Consider the following 16170-nt stretch of genomic DNA (forward strand, 5'->3'; position numbering starts at 1 on the left):
TTTTAATCTTTTGACTCAATTAGTATTAGATACATTCATGGACACTTTATAAACCCCAGTCAATATCAGCTGCTGCCTGGAATTTGTACAACCTAAATTGTAGAAATGAAACTGTAGGATTTATGCAGTCTCAGAAATTAGCAGCAGAGCACAAGATAATGGGATGGCACTAAATCTTATTCCACAACTTTTTATTGTTATTTCCTGGTGCTAGGGGAACTGAAAAAAGGGAAAGAAGTAAAGCAAAAGACTAAAGAGAAGCAAAAAATAGAACAATATGGGTTGAAGATACACTGAAGACTGAGGTCAGGACTGAAAAGGAATAAACCAGAGTTGTGTCAGGCTTGTATTACACAATCAGTTTGTACATGCTAAAAAAAGTCCAATCAAATGGTTAAACAACTTTACGCAAAATTCTTGGAACTTGGACTATCCACAGCAACTTAAGCAGCCTGGAAGTGATGTGGTCCTTTTCTTCACATATCTGTGCATTTAGGCTCTGCACTGGAAAGGGAGACCTTCCTAACACCTTTAGTTCCCAAGACCATTGGAGAGCAGGGTGGTTCAGTCACCTCCACGTTAGTTTCTACTTCCACTACATCAGGTCCCACTTTGGAGGCTGTCACTGACACAGAGCTCTGGCCAGCTGGCTTGCCCAGCTTTTTCCTTGACATAAGTATGTGATAAAATCTCATAGTCATTGGAATAACCAGTCCCATAGCACTTCATGCAGCCCTTTAACAATTAGCAAAAATATCTTTAGCACTGTCCAAGAAAATTCTCAAAAATGTCTTTTCATCAAAAAGTTACCAAATACCAACAATTTGGAGACAAGTTGAGATAGCAGGAGCCCAAGTCTTGATGCCCTTGCACTGAACATTCTGCCAAAAAGTCCCTCAGAAAGAAATTCCCCTAGAAGGAAATCCAACTACAGAACCTCTGCTGTCTACACAAGGAGAGAGATAGTGTCTCAGAAATAAAGGATTTCATACATTTCCGTCTGTATGACTAAAAATCAACAGCTTGAACACTACCTCAAGATGAGTGGGTTGCCATTGCAGCTATTGATGCACTGCTATGACATTTTCCTGGAAAAATGCCTTGGTGTGTGTTTTGCATCAGGTCCACAGTGACAAGTATATGCAATGAAGTTACCCCGACTTAATGTGTTCCCACTCACTGCTGAGCCATGATAACTGGAAGGATTAGGTCTCCTCCATCATTGCATTTGTGAAATAAAATTAATGCACATTAATGTAAGCCAACTTCACAGCCGCAGCAGAAAAAGAGCCTACACAGGCAATAAGTGGCAACTCATTAAGCTGGAGTAATTTGGTTGCTTCTGATCATTTATAAATTACCTTCACCTAACGAACGATTTTATGATGTAGTCACACAGAGCAATGTAGTAATGTAAAATAAACAACATCTATAAAACTTCACCCTTGGTGAAAGGAGGAAAACATCTTTACTGCTGGCTAACACCAAATGAATATCATAAAAAAATGTTCCTTGATCTTAAACTCATATGATAAGATTGATATTACTGATGGTTTTATTTACTTTTAAAATAAAAATAACAAGTGGGTTTTATTCAAACTACTGTTTTGGGAAAGTAAGACATTATTATTCATAAATTCTAAATACGTACCAGATGACAGTTTTCTACAAAGTCATAAGCAGCACAGAAAGGGTGAATAGGGACAGGAGATTCACCTCCATCACAAGATTTAGGGCACATCATAACCAATTTATATGAACTATGTTCAAAAGAGGCAAAAGCACTATGTTTGCCCACAGTAGTAGTAGCAGCCCTTCTGGAAAACTCTGCCAGAGAAGTGGTAGATGCACAAGGTATGAATTTGGCTCAAGGGGAGAAAAGAAATGGGCAGTTTCAGGCAGCTCAGGAATCTCTATACTGGAAACAAAAGAATAATATCCACAAGTATGTAATAAATAGCTCATATGTACGTTTTGAGCTCAGAAAAGCAACACCTTTCAGTCATATGCTGAGGCAAAGAGGAACTTATAACTACAAGGAAAGTAAAAAATAACAGATGCCAGCACACAATTTCCCACCCCCCCCTCCCCCCCCATTTTTAGGAAAATACATTTTAAAGCTCCTGTCATTTGGAGCTAAAAATAGTTGGAAGGACATCAGGGAGAAATAGAGAAATATCATCTATGCCTGCCCTGTGGTCTTTCTTCAGAAGCATCTGCTTACAGTTGCTGCTGGAGACAATAACACATTTACAGCTAGATTTTTTCGGTTTTTTTACAGGGGTTTAACCCAACGTCTCCTCTGAAGAAGAGCAGTCTTCTGCAGATGTCCTGGACTTGTATTTCCATACACATACTCCAATAAAATGTAATACTGAGTAACAAGCAGGCAGGTTAACAGTTTCCTCCTGACTCCTCACGCTAGCAAGTAACCCAAACCAAGAACAGACGCAAATAAAAAAGACAAGAGCTCAGCACTAGTCTCTTTTTTTCCTCCAGAGCTATGCATGCACATGCAGTTGCTTTCTTCTATTGCAGTGAAGCAATGTTTAAACTCAGCAATTCTCACCGCAACCTAATTTTGTTCTAGAAAGTATGCCTTTTAATCCAAGACATGCTAAATTTGTCCAGTAAATTATTTCCTGTGATTAATTCACTCAGTTTTAGTATTCTCTTTAAACTGGAGGAATTCACAGCTAGCTAACTCAACTCTACAATTATGTTGGCATTTCCTTTATAAGTCTCTTTAAAAATGCTATTTTGCTAGCTATTTTCGCCCTGATTTACTGGCTGCTTATGTCAGCACCAAGCTGCCATGAACTTCCTTGATACAGAATCAACCTAAATTCATGTTTCATTTTAAATAGATGCATAGAGTTCTTTAATGTGCTTGGATATGGATAAGAGTCTTTCAATTCCACATATTTCAAGCCATATGCTACAGCTTTCTGTATTAATAGGAAGTACTAAACTTAAAAATAAAATGTATACTCTTGCAGCTTTTAAATTACTCCTGTCCTGTGAAAGAATGGGTCAATATTTTTGCAAAGACAGCATGAGTTCAATGAAATTCGTAAGAGGGTCAGAAAATCTGAAGTAGGACATACTGCAACAGCTTTAAGCCGTAAAAGGAACGATCAAGGTGAAGACTTCAATAGGGAGATTCCATCATTTTAACAGTTACACTTATTTGCAGTTCCACATGAAATTTAATATAATTTTTTTGAAGCACCTACATGCATCTAAATACCAGAAAATTTGTTGGACAGCTGAAGTTCCAGGCAAACAAATGTATGATAAATTTGGCGGCTGTCACACTTGACTAAGGAAGGAGATTTCTCACCTCATGAAGTATGGTAGATGCTCAGTATAGAACAAAACAAGAATAAAAATTGATAAAATCCACATCATAATGTGGATTAAAATGGCATCTATGTCATCAGAATAGCTATGTAGAAAAATACCTGCCCCACACATAAAAATAAATTCTCAGAGAAAACATATCTACATACCCACATGTTAACATGGAAACTTTTTGTTTCACTAACTTTTGCAAGAACTAGGAAAGTGACACCAAGTCAAAGCTCCAGGGAATAACCATTGTTACAGCCCTGTTAAGTGCAGGACAGTGGGCTGTACAACCAGTACATGGCTGGATGCTGTACAGCCAAATGCATTGCTTGAAGGGAGAGGAAGAGGCTGGCTGCTCTGGAGAACAGAAAACTAACAGGGCTTCTTGCCTTGGTGTTTGCAGATCCAATGTCAGCTTTTCAATGTCCACATTTCTTTGCTTTTACTCATCCCATTGGAGGGGATCCCAGAATCACTACAATCACGTCCTAATTTGTTTTAAAAAGCACGATAGGCAAATAAAATTGATTTTCTTTAATGAAAACTTAATTTTAAGGCTACATTCTGCCACCTCTTTTTTTCTAAAGTACCTCCATTTTACCAGTTTACTGATAAAAAGTTCTTGACTTGCAGGAAAATCAGCTTTGGTGTTCTGGGACAGCCCAATCCCTGCCTTTCACCTTTAAATGCTAACTTCACCCTACTCCTCTCAAACCATGGCCACCGTTTTTCTCTCCCAAGACCTCTTTCTCACAAGTAAAGCCAGGTCAGTGGCAGAGCAGCCTCAAGAGACACTACCAGGGAGGCCACTGGGGACACCACCAGCCCTGACTGTTCCTGCCTGGCTTCCCCAGAGGCTCCACACTCTGCCCAGGGCCCCTGGGGTTACAGTCTCTACCTCAGCCACACCATTTCTGCAGCAACTTGGAGTCTACCCTGATGGGTTCCAGTTAAATTCTTCAGGCAAAATTACATCTGTTAAGGATGTAATGATCTTTAACTCGTCTTTACATAAGTAATTACACTAGCTTTTGTAAAACTATCTTAGCTGGCAGGTTAACCCCTTAAATCAAAACTGCAAAATGATTGGCAGCCAAAGAAAATTACAATTGTGTCATAGGAATGCGTACCCAGCTTTTCTGCCGAACTTGTAAAAATAGAAGTTCTTGTGTCTAAGCTTGAAGATTTACCATATATAGAAAACAATTTTCTCTCTCTTGAGCTTTTCAAAGCTCTTCCCACCCTTGTTTGGTTTTGTTGTTTTGGGTTTTTCTTAACATCAATTTTTCCTATCTATCTCACAGCCAAATAATAAGCACCTCTAAGTCCTTGACACAACAAAATACCCAGGAGTCACTTTTGAGAGGAAAAAAACATATGGCCCAAACTGACTGCCAAAAATAGTCTGACATTCCTACTATAAAACTGCTAGTTAGCAGGAAAAAAGTAAAACCATTTCAAACATCTCAGTGTCACACAAGAACCCTGAAAACTCACTATATTGTCTGAACACACACGCAGAAATGCATTGGGTCTGCTTAAAATTTACACAACATAGTCATTTACACCCACCCCTTAAATATACTAAATGTATTATAAGATATATATCTAATAATATTTATGTAATAATTTATAGATATATTTATGTTTAAACCCCTAAATTCAAATGCTATTATTTCAGTACAGAGCCAAATCCCATTCACTGAGCAGAAGTAGACATGAGCTTGCTAAGTAAGAATATGGGCTCCAATTCACAAAAATGCTTACTGGGCACATGACTCAAATGCTATTACAAAAATGAAAAGTTAAAACCCCCAAATAATGAAGGGTTAAAGTACAGTAGGAGGTCTCTCAAGAGACTGAAAAATTGTGATGCACACAGTATACCAATTGAATATGATGGGATGAAAACTGTGAGACTTTTCACATAGAAGCAATTTTGCTTCTGTTTTGTTGTTTAGGTTTTTTAAACCATCTCTAAGCAGACTGAAATCATGTATAAATTATAGAAAAGCACTGCACATACTGAAGGCATGCAGAGCTATGCTGTGCCATAAATGTACTGAATAAGTTTCTTGCCATTTTACCAATTCTCTGCTGATCTGCTTTTCTGGATTTACCTTTGCTGTCCAACACATCAGCAACTTTGAGGAAGATGATAATGATTTCTTTCTTGGTTACCTCTAGGTACATAGATGTGAATTTAGACATTTCAAGGCTTGCAAGTTTATAATTTTGAAGTATAACTCACAAAAAAGCTAAGAAATGATAAGGTTTTTTAAATTAAAGACTAAGATACCTATTTAAAGTAATTCCATAAATTTTATAATGGAGGTTTCCTAATCTCAAGTTTTAGCTTATTGTCATGCTAGCTCAAAAGGTCTTAAATATCAGAATATGAAAACTGTTTATCTAGTTAGGTCATAACTCTTCTGGAAGAACAGTTTCCCCTGTCACATGTACTGAAGCCAAAGATTTTCTGGGCATCTATAATTTTGAGAATGCCAAATAAAGAAAATTATTCAAAAGATTTGCTGTGTCAAAAGCAAGATACACAAAAATTAAAATGTGAAATAACAGCTGAATTGATGATGACAGGATCAATCTGTTCCTTCTTACTTGTTTTAAAACAGTTTTTAAGTTAAAATATTCATTTAAGTAAATCAAAATTAACACATTTCCCCCCAAAAAAAAATTCCTAGGAGCTCAGAATGAAAATTCAAAGAATCCTAAGCAAAGCATGAAGTTAAAATTTTCTGAACAAAAAGAAAAAGAAATCTATGATTGTAATGTAGTTTAATTCCCTATATATAGGGTATTTTTCATTGGAAAAGCTGAAGTGTTGTAAGAGGCCACTAGTACAGACTGCACCTATCATCCAACCACTGTGAATGGGTCACTGCTGTCAAAACAGATCTCCATTGCACAGATCCACAAATTCTCTTGCAAAAATGCTGGTTGGCACACCTTATAACAGTGGGTGGAAAACAAAAATGCACCATCATTTCTGTGAGGCATGTGAGTTACAATACCTATTGAAAGAGAAGAGTTCTTCTTAGCTTTGGTTTTGAAGGCTGACTGTGCTGATCAATTATTTCAGCTTGCTAAAGAAAATGTGGCAGACCAGTATTAGGTTATTATTTTGGGCTGTGTGTTGTGTTTCCATTGCCCCTTGGCGGAAGGAATGATGCTAGAAGAACAAGTTAGTTTTCCATGTGATTTTCTCTTTTTCAAAACATATTTTAAAGCCTGAAAGAATGGATAGCCTTTTTTGATGAAAAAAATAAAAGTTCTGCATTCTAACTACGAATATTCCCAGAAGAAGATGCATCTCAATGTCACGAACACCTCAGTACTTCTCAAGATTTCCTTTCCTTCTGTCTTTCTGACAAACCACAGGCAGCTGCAGCCCATCTCTCCCTGTGCCAGTGCATTTGTCAATTAGTTTGAAGGAAATCACCCAGCACAAAAAGCAGAGCTCATGATCAGACAGGAAATTATAGTCTATTATACCATTTTATTCTTGTCTGTGATTGACTGCACATCAAAGGGCCACTCAGTGGCAGCCACTGATACTTGTTAAGGTAAAAATAGTTCTGCAAAAGCAGATGGTGGAAGCAGACACCAGTAGATCAGAAATGCTGAGTCTGACTATAGTATACTTCAGATGAGCCTTTTAGAAATGAACCAAAAGGATTTAACACATAATGTTGCTTTACAGTATACTGGCATTACAAACTGTATGCTGTTTTCAGATACAGTGGAAGTCTGCCAAATTCTGATCACAGCTTTCCCTCACACCTTATTTAGAGTGGTATGGGCATCAGCACCTGTAAATAGGTAATTTTTTTAACAGCATATGCTCTATACAGAGACCTTATCAGTATATGAACTTAAGAGAACTAATAATTCCATATGCAAATAACCCCACTGAGCTCAATATGACTTTGAAAAATTTTTACAATTATTAGGGATAAAATTACTGTGATTGTAATGGATGTATAGTGCCAACATGTCCATTCAGTAAGACACTTTGAACACTTAATGTACCCAATTGTGTCAGTTTAGGCAAGTCCAAATCAGAACAAGTTTTATTTAAATAAAGCCATTAAATATTTTAAGCCAATCATCCAACTGAAACCACACCTTTTTAATGGCATGTGGGAGCTGCAAATAGTGACTGAAATTAAATACCATGGAAAGCTGAAGGGTCAAAAAACTACAGAAATAGCTAATTTGGTCAGATATTTAGAAAGGTATTTGGAGGAACTTAGCAAAGAAAATTGAATTAGTATAAGAAGAATATGAATTATGAACAAAAATTGCTGATTTAAACTGTGTAGAACAGGTATTGGATATAAATGTGTGACAATGGTTTTGTAATCCTCATTGTAGACAAGAGGAGTAAAATTTGGAAATATTCTTATAAATTTTTAACTGCTACAAAAAAAATTCCCAGTGCTTTTCTTTAGGTTCTCTTCCCTCCAATGAATTGAACATAAATTATACAGCTGGATCACAACAAAACAGCTAATAATTCTCAGATAAGAAAAATTTATGCTCATTATGGAAGAAGAAAGATATATTAGTAACAAAAATATATTCAAAAGACTTTGAACTATTATGTATTTATGATATCGTCTGCTGGTAATTGCAAAATGGCAAATATTTATCATCACACAGATGAAATCCTTATTTTCTTGCTTGAAAAAACCCAGAAGACCTAGTACACATCCAGAGAATTAACATAGGTCATTTTTATGGGGAGGTTTTGTTAAATTTACCAAAGACACTGTTACTACCAATGCATCCCAAGTAAGACTTTTTGGTGTGATTAATGTGGCTGAAACAGCAACAGCAATTAACTCTAACACTGTGTAAGTGAAACTGTTTCCCTTCCATGATAAACAACCTCTATAAGGATATTATTTACAATAAGCAGAGAAACCAAGAATTGTATTAAATCAGATTTAAAAGGGAGTGTTAACCTTCCCTAGCAGCCAGCTTTTCTGAAGCCAACTTTTTAATGTGCTTTTCATTCCCTTACTGGCCCAATAAGAGGCAAGAAGAACTAGAATCCTAGAAGTTTCTGCCTTTCCCAAGGAAAACAGAACAATGCAAAAGAAACATAAAAATGAAGTTAAGAGAGAAAAAATTGGAAGCATAAAAGAAACAGACCAGATGGTGAAGAAAAGGAATTTTCCAAATTAGAGTCATAGAATCAAAAATTAATTATTCCTTTAGGAGTAATTTACCCATATGCAAACACTGCCTTTCTACAGATATACACATATAACATGCACATTGTGCATGCATACATATGCTCTTAAGAAATGGGAAGGTTTCAAGGGTGTGATTATTATGAGAAAGGCTGAAAGCAAAAATAATCATTACAAAAAGCTGAAAAAACCTTGTTTTCTGGATTTAGAAAACTTCCCATCCATTATGCAGCTACAAAGCCTATCACACCATATATGTGGACTGGCTTTCTGGCTTCACTGATGGAAACTGCAGGAGACCTGGGCACTTATTTTTGGCAGCACTCAGTCTGACTGTATCAAATCTAGAGCTAACCTTTAGGGATTGAACCGCTCCTCGCTGTTGGGAGCAACACCAGCAGCTCTGTAGGGCAAGATAGAACACTCAACGCTAAAACCCAAAAGACAAATTTTCCCAACTTTTGGGTGATATGGAGAGGGACCAGATTAGTCTAGCCCCAAATGCTGTTCACTAAATCACCAGTACTAAATGTTCCTATGTCACTAAGTAACATAAAAGGAAAAATATTTGGATCATTTTGAAATACTCAAATCTCTATTTTACCGCACAGTTTAAGAAGCAGTATATGACAGAAAAATTATGTGAGAAAACATTTTATTTTAAAACTGGAGCTAAAAGCAGTAAAGCTGAGGCAGTATCATCCTGACCCCATGAACCATCCTCTAAGAATACCAGGGGATCAAGAGCCACAAGATTCATTCTACATGCTAGAGACAGACATGGAGGCTGCACTGGGTGTGTTGTAGTCCAACAGCAGGACATTAGAGTAGCTTTCCAGGAACTCAATTTTTATGACATTAATATTTTTATTTCCTTATATTTATCTCAAAAATCACCATCTCTTTTTTTTATCTGTTCTGTCTTAGACTTAGGTTGCTGTAATGCTAAGAATTCAGACCAGCTTGCCTGGAGAGGTTTTAATCTAGTGAAGTATCACTGTAGTTCACTATATGAGAGACCTGTGTTGTGTTTATGTGTGCCAAGAACTCTAGCTGCGCTAAGGATATAGCTTGATTTAACTTGTAGAAAGAAAAGATCCTAGTAAGACTTGCCTAAAGTTGTGGGCAGATATTAAATTATCATTGTGAAATGTTTTGTGGAACTGTGATCAATCACTGAAGCCCTACAATGGAGGAAGACAGAGGAGATGGCCAAGGCAGTGTGCTCCCAAGGTTTGTGGCAGGATGTAGGGAGTCACTGGTGACAGCTGCTGCAAAAACAGCTGAGCTTGGCTCCAGACAAACAGGCCCACAGGGGAACTTTGATGTAGATAAATATATCAGCTTCGTGGATCAGCAACTGGTCTTTATTATTAAATAAACCAACCAAAGTTCATACCAAGTTAATCCAAAGAGACCAAATGTCTTCCTGCACGTGTCGGACTGGCATGGGGGTATATTCACACTTCCACCAAACACAGAATGTTAAATAACACAAATGTGAACAAAAAGAGCTTTGGATACCAATGGGCTTGGGCTGACTTTACACTACCTGTATTCCATTCTGGGCACACCCAGTACCACAATAATGAGAATATTACGCAGACTGGCAAAAGGAATCATATTCACATTGTATTCAACTACGTATAGAAATTGCAAAGTCTAATTTCTCCTGGCATTGCAAATTACACGTATTGTTGTACTGCTCTGCCATCTCAGAATCCTATGCAATATCATACAACTGGGCTCCAATGGGAATACTCTCCTACTCTTGACATGAAATAATTTCACTCATACATAAAATTAATTTACTCATACTGAACCAACTTTGAAGATCTAGAAGACTACGATCCAGCAGGGAGAAACAGACAATAACAAACTGTGTCTCAACGACAATTTTTAATACAGCAAATAAGACACAAAGGGTGCCTTACTGTGTTTTCCCAGCATTGTGAACTAACGGAACCTTTCCGAATGAATACACCAAACATACTAAATAACAAAGTCAGAAGTTCATGAGCTAGAGATAACACAAGCAAAAACAAGCTCAGAATTGAAATGTGACCCCATGACCTTCATTTGGTTCTGCAGCTGTGTTATGAGGGCAATTTACTCCCCCCTACCTCCTCACTGAATAGGTGATACTTCAACAGGTCATTTTCAGTAAATTATTTTCAGTGTTAGAATTCATCAAGTTAACAGTGGTGATAACTGCAACAGGGCTTGTTCCCTAAATAGTGTTACTTTGTTCAACATGTCATATCAGAATAAGTTAAAGCCCTTTAAGCAGGCTTTTATGCTGAGGCAAAGCATACATTAAAGTGATGAATTGGTGGGAATCCTGATCAGAGAGAGGTAAATTTGTATTTCTTGCTTGAATAAATTTTACTGTCTTACATTTGGTTTGTAGATTACAGGAGCATACATTTAGTGACAACACAGGCCTACTCAAGGAAGTGGATGCCCAACCAGCTCTCAATCATATTGTCACAACTCAGGGAGTAACTGTGTTTTTTTCTATTGTTTGCAGAAATAAATCCTAGCAATACAGAAATAACATAGGGGAAATGACACGCTATATTTCTGTTAATTTTATCTGCATATATAATGCATTTGACATCTTAAAAATTAATTTTTGTAATAGCCCCTTCTAGCTGAGGAATAAGTCATCTCATTATCTGCTGGCCTCTGGCACTAATATCCAGCTTCTTTTCCAAAACCCTAAAACCCGTACTGTGGGGAGGCTAAATACAATAAATAATAAGCACAGTTCTTCAATAATGGATTTGTTTTGTGCTAGGAATTTCTGAATATGATTACGTTCAGAAATATTGAATTAACTTTAAAAGTACTAAATAACTTATGTTGTCAAAAGAGATTACAGATGTTTTCTTCAGCTGTCATACCAAATCCTTCCTAGCCTTCTGGTTATTTTAGGACTAATGTATATTCTTGGGAAGGGGAATTGAAGCTTGATCACAAAAATATCCAATCACTACAAACTAAAAAATCCCATTCTACAGTTTTGCCTAATTAAAAATACATATTATATTATATATATACAAATAACATATTATATATGCATAATACATACTATATTTATATTATATATAGAAATAGATAATATATTCTGATAATACAGCGATGGCAACAACATTTCAACACCAGATCCTTCTTGAAGGGGATCTTGAATATTTATAATATGTGGCCTTTCTCTGAAAATATATCCCCACACTGGCCTCTGAGTAAGATCAATCTGCATACAGTACCCAGCGAAAACCTTTGTCTACAATTTCAATTCTGGCATTTTGAAATATATTTATTAATGCTGTGCCTCAAAGAAGAGAAGCAAGTGTGTACAAGAGAAGCAAAAAAGCTTCAGGAGCTCCACTGAGACCTCAAAATAATGCCTAAAGGTAGAATCAATCTTCATGTTAACAGAGATGTTGGGGCAGCAATTGTCTCTGTCAGAACGATCATTCTCTCAGATAACAACAGGGTGACAGCAATCACTGGGAGTTTTTCCTTAGGCAATCTGCATAAATATGAAGACAACTTGTTCAGGCCTCACTCCTCACTATCTACTGACTCCTCTTTGGGAGCACACACAACTGCCTTGGGGAAAGCAAGGCCAAACCAGAACCTTTGAAGCAAGTTACCCTTTCTCAAAGCAGATCCAAATACTGGGCACAAACTAATCACACCTGATTTTTTTTTTCTTTTTTAAGACACTAAAGCCTATCCAATCCTAAGCAAATAAATTGCATACTCACTACATTAAATAAATACAACAGCTGAATTTTCCAGTTTTCAGCAGCCACTTTAATCAATATGGTGTGAGGCAGAACAAGGACTGCATGACAAAGAACACCCCCAAAAGCTTACATAAATACTGTTTCATCTAAATTATCATATCAAAGAATCTGACTTTAGTCACAGATATCATGGCTTCATTAATCAGCAGCTGAAGTACATAAATCTGCATTTTGGGAGATATAACTTTTCCAGAAGCTTGAGATTTAACATTCACATTTTCACAGAAAAAAACTTGAAGAAAAAGAAGGAGAATGGGGAGCACTGCTTTCATTTTCACAACATATGTAAATCAAAATTTCTTTGATATTGAAGGTAATGTAATACAGATTTTTACAGTGTGGGAAACATGATTTATCATTCTAAGAAACAACATGCAAGGACTCTAAGTACTCAAAATGCATGGACTTTAAGCACTACACCTAGAATGACAAAAGCGATACTCCCAAAAATCTCTTAAGCCCCAATCTGTAAACAGAGAAAGCGCAACTGAGGCGACCATAATCACTTCTAGGGTCCATTAGAAGCTAAATTGCCTTTCTAATTAACACTATTCACAAACAGATCTTGGAAATACTATTCATACTTCTGTGAAAAGGATTATGTAAATAACATATATTTGCAAAATTGTTGACTTTGCCAAGACTTCTATTTATTCAGTGGAGCAGTCTAGCAGGTCTATGCAGCAAATAACACAGGTTTGAAAAATCATGATCCATGTGACAACATAAATTTACCCAAAAGCCAAGCTTTAAAGTTTTTTTGTATGAATAATGTATACAAGAAAAAAAGGAAAATGTATAATTAACATCTGACCAGAGATATAATATGCATTTTCAGGTGGATAGTATGTACATACAGGATGCAGCTGATGTAAATTTTTATATGCAGTTACTGTTGCAGGTAAACACTGCATATTTTATGAGTTTGAATTAGTGGAGTGACACCACAGTTAAACTGAGATGAGCTTCTAACTTAACAGATATTTTTTGAGTGCTCTAAAAATCAACACACATGCTCATATTGTCTGGAAAATTGCTCTCCTTAAATAGTGTAGAAACTAATTTTACTACTAAAACATATTGTATTTTGTTACTGGATTTTTATCACTTTACCTATTTAAAAGTGAAACATCTAATCAAAATTAGTTTTCTCAGGATTCTCTTTCAGATCAGCAAAGCATCCATCCCCCTAACTGTAGAAGGAACCCAGATGAACTGGTTGGCCCCGTAAGAGCAGTGATGCCGTACTTAGTCCAAATATGTGATTGTGACATAGTTTTAAGGAGAAGAGATGCCTAAAGGCTGTTATAAAGAGATAAAAAGGAGACAGGCTTGAAGGCTCTTCCTCAGATCTGCAATAACAACTACAGACTTCAAAATGACATGGAAGTTGACAATGATGAATTTGTTTTGATGGCCTTGGACCACCTAAAAGGGATAGTACACATTTCAGTAAATTGTATTAGCACTAGAAAGGTTATTGGCAAAAGTGACAGCTGATGAGGTCCTAAGTAGTTGATTAGTTTTAGCCATGCAAAACCCTAATTGCTTCTCCAGGAGAATATTTGAGACTATATATAAACTATCACAGACACAGCAGTCACACAGGCTATAGTCAGTGGGGATAAACTGGTAGGATAAATGGCTCTGTCAAAAATGACTCATTTTTTCAATTTGAAAAACTGATCTTAGATCAATCCTACCCTTAGTAAGCATTTCCTGAAACACTCCATGCTATTCCCACACCTGATTCATGCCTATTTATCCATTAAATCTGGCCACAGGTATATGTTGTACATCCTCCATACTGGGAAGCAATGCTTGAAGAAAACATTAGAGATTATTCATTCAAAGCATCTCCACATTATGTGACACTCTACAGCAATTACTTGTGAACTCTGCAAGAAGGTCTTACTCAGCTAATGCCCTAATGTATAAACCACAATGTTTGGGTTAATGGCACTTCCCTAAATGAATCCATTTACATATGATAACCCCTGTGGACATGAGTCTGCTGCATATGTTTGTTACCAGTCTCTATCCCCAAGCTACTTAGTGAGATATTGTCCACAGCCTAAAAAACAACTAAATGAATCCGATGCTACTTTCTTAACATTCAATAAAAGATATAAGACATTTACAAAGCATGTAGTTCAGTAGAAAGATAATCCTCTAGTAAGTTTAAATAAAAGAAGTTGATGACACTTGCGGATCTTTCTACAGCCTTTCCCAGGAAAAGGCCTCCAATGTTAATGTAAGCATTTTACTATTAGATGGATGTCCTAGTCAGTATTCCAACAACAAATTAAATGTGCAGAGTTATACTTTTTATAGTAATATCCTTTCTTCTTTCATTCCAGCATAGTCTGCTATTTATGTATAGCCCTTAGCTATCAGCAGTCTTTACTCCCACAAAACGACAATGATTTCTTTACAGCATAAATGCCAACTTCATGTAGCAGAGAAAGAACAGAAACATTGAACAAATTATATGATTATAAATGATCCTTTAGGAAGTCTACTTGAACTCAGTGTGAAAACAAAACTTCTGTGCCCCAGTTCACATCTTCACTCAAGTGGAACATAACTTTTATTAAAAAAAAAAAAAAAAAGCTGTGACAACATTACAAAATGAGCTAGCTTATCCAATTGAATTTTGTGACATGCTCACCTTATGGAAAACTAAAATTCAGTGATGGCTAATACTTTTTTTTCTGAAACTAGCTACAATTAGCTCTATGTCTTGATAAATTTATTAAATCTTTCGGGAATCATTTAGCTGAAGTGTGTTAAATAAATATAAATCAATCATTACTAAACCAGTGCTGATGTTTACTGAAAACAAATTAGCAAGGTTTTACCTGGAAAGAAGTAATCTGCCTCTATCCATAATTAAAATAAATTCCTCCTCTGCATTCCTCTGCCCTTCCCTCCAAAATATTCCTTCTTCCTCTGAAGGTCCGTAACAAATGCTTATAAGAAGACCTTATTTCAGGTTTATAAAGGTCTGACTTTGACATAAAGGTTTCAAATTAATAGATAAACACTAAGTTAAAGAGATGTTAAATGGCAAAATCTAAAGCAAGAGTCCAAATATTCTTTGTGCTTCTAGTGGTTATGAGCCTGCACTTTCTTATACGGGCAAGGTTATTTGAGTATTTCAGTACCTTTGTTGTTGCCCATCTTTTTTCTTTGCTAGAAATACTATGTTTCTGGTGAATGTAGTGTATTTTTTCCCCATAATTTTCTTGCCAAAAAATATTATAATATGCCCTTGCAATCATATAGGAAGTTCTCTCATAAAATGAAAACTATTAGAGAAAGCAACTGTCTTGGAGAAAGAATGAGCTCTACTTCAGTCTGCCAGAAAGCTCCAAAAATCACACTGCAGCTCCCCCACAGACTCCCTCTTGATGAAACAAGAGAACACCTTGAAGGAGAAGGGCAATTAGCTGAAAATGGGAGCAAACCAACCAATGGGACCTTGCCCTCCGGCGATTGCTTCACATCATCCTGCAGCTCGTGCCCCCCTGGGAAGCTGGAATCTCAAACAATAGAAAAAGGCTACTCAATGTATACGTGGGTATATAACACCTGTGACTTGACTGCTAGAGATGAAAGAAACAAAAGAGCAGAAATAGGACAGAGGGAAAAGTTGTTCTCAAAGAGATGGTAGCATTTTCTGAGATGAACTGGAGAACTTCTGGAAGCTCATATGGAAAAGATGAACTTCAGGTGAACCAAACAGGAAGCTGAGTTGTTGGCAAGTATATCACAAGAGAGGT

This window comes from Ammospiza caudacuta, chromosome 3 (genome assembly GCF_027887145.1).
Source record: "Ammospiza caudacuta isolate bAmmCau1 chromosome 3, bAmmCau1.pri, whole genome shotgun sequence".
Classification (NCBI taxonomy): Eukaryota; Metazoa; Chordata; class Aves; order Passeriformes; family Passerellidae; genus Ammospiza; species Ammospiza caudacuta.